Source organism: Sinocyclocheilus anshuiensis, unplaced genomic scaffold, assembly GCF_001515605.1.
Source record: "Sinocyclocheilus anshuiensis isolate Anshui unplaced genomic scaffold, SAMN03320099.WGS_v1.1 scaffold772, whole genome shotgun sequence".
In the NCBI taxonomy this organism is placed as follows: domain Eukaryota; kingdom Metazoa; phylum Chordata; class Actinopteri; order Cypriniformes; family Cyprinidae; genus Sinocyclocheilus; species Sinocyclocheilus anshuiensis.
Genome location: NW_015558592.1, coordinates 272,846 through 274,428, shown reverse-complemented (window position 1 = coordinate 274,428; position 1,583 = coordinate 272,846). Strand labels below are relative to the sequence as shown.

The following is a 1,583-nucleotide window of genomic DNA, read 5'->3' as shown; positions in this document are numbered from 1 at the left end:
GGTAAAATGAAAGCTTGTGTATTTGTCTATTTTTATCTGTCTATGGGAAATGCATGTCAAAAATATTTTTTCATTGTGGTTTAAACGTCCAAACAGCTTTTGTGTCCACCTCGTTTTCTAACTACATTTCCCATGTAAACATGCGCCCCAACGTTTGCGCATGCGCAGTGATGTCAAGCCCGAAGCCTAAAAGGGATGACGTCACCTGCCTGTCGGATCGTGCTGTATTGTTGCACAGTGGAATGAGAGCGCACGAGCCCAGAGTGTTCGCGGGGAGGATGGGACTGTTTATAAGGTAAATTCTCAATCTCAGACCTCAAACTGACAGCTAAATGACACGTCCAGAAAAACAAATATTATAAATACAGCCGACTTTGGACTTCTTTTGAAGTGATTTGGCTTTGAAGGGTGGGACATAGAGATCCAGCAAAATCGGCGGTTCAGTGGGCGAAAGATTCTCGTCTGATTTATAAAACAAATGAAACACATTTATTTCCATTTTCAGAACGTTTGTTTGTGTTGAAACCCTGTCTGTTTATGATTATTTCATCACTTTGATCTAGTTCACTTCAGAAAGTGCACTTTATAGTGTTTCTCTTTAGTCCACTTACCACCTCATGACAGTTTGATACAATGTTGCCATTTAAAACTCATTTACATGCTAGATTTACTTCAGTTGAATTCAGACAGTAGTTGTCACTGTTTTACCAGATGTTCTGCTACAGTTCATGAAGGACAAAGGGAAGTTAATGATTAACCAAATTAAGGTCTACTTTTCATGCACTGCAGTAGAAATGTTGGTATTTATTGAAAAAGAAATGTTTATTTTTATGTGACTTGTGTTTCGATAATGAAATGTTTTACAAAGTGAAACTTGGAGATAAAATATCAGGAGCAAGATGGTGTTCATTCACAACAGAAGTATGCAGTAAGTGTAGTGCAATGGAGCATAGTGATTGTTAGTAACTTGTGGTTTTGAATGGAGTATGCATTGGTTTTTGGCGCTTTTGTAGTAGTTTTTTTCTCCTGTAATAAGCTTGATACTGCGGTTGTTGGGGATAAAACTGAGGCCATGATATTCTTTGGAATATGATCCAATCCATGAAGACCCTATGAGTTTGTGGCATTTAGTCTGCTAGATTTGAGGTCATGTAGTAATATGTTTGTGTTCCCCTAAAAATAGTCTAAGGTAACATTTAGTAGATATATCCATCTAAACTTAAAGGGTTAGTTCACCCAAAAATGAAAATTCTGTCATTAATTACTCGCCCTCGTGTCGTTTCAAACCCGTAAGACCTTCGTTCAGCTTCGGAACACAAATTAAGATATTTTTGATGGAATCTGAGAGCTGTCTGACCCTCCCATAGACAGCAACGCAACTGAAATGTTTCCAAGTCCAGAAACGTAGCAAGGAGATCTGTAAAATAATCCATGTGACATCAGTTGTTCATCCGCAATTATACGAAGCTACGAGAATACTTTTTGTGCACAAAAGAAAAAAAAAAAAAAACTTTATTCAACAATTCGTCTCCTCCACATCACCCTGGTGCCATTTTGGAGAATATCCGCTGGACGTAAACAAC

The 1,583-nt window shown here is 38.0% G+C and overlaps 1 protein-coding gene across 2 annotated transcripts in view; it reads left to right on the top strand.

The window, feature by feature from the left end:
- Positions 1–222: 222 nt before the first annotated feature.
- LOC107679992 (disheveled-associated activator of morphogenesis 1-like) overlaps positions 223–1,583 on the top strand; it is a 46,954-nt gene continuing 45,593 nt past the window's right edge. For both annotated transcript variants that reach the window (XM_016475729.1, XM_016475728.1), the window contains exon 1: positions 223–295. The gene's annotated coding sequence lies outside the window, so the exon portion shown is untranslated. The remainder of the gene's footprint in view (positions 296–1,583) is intronic.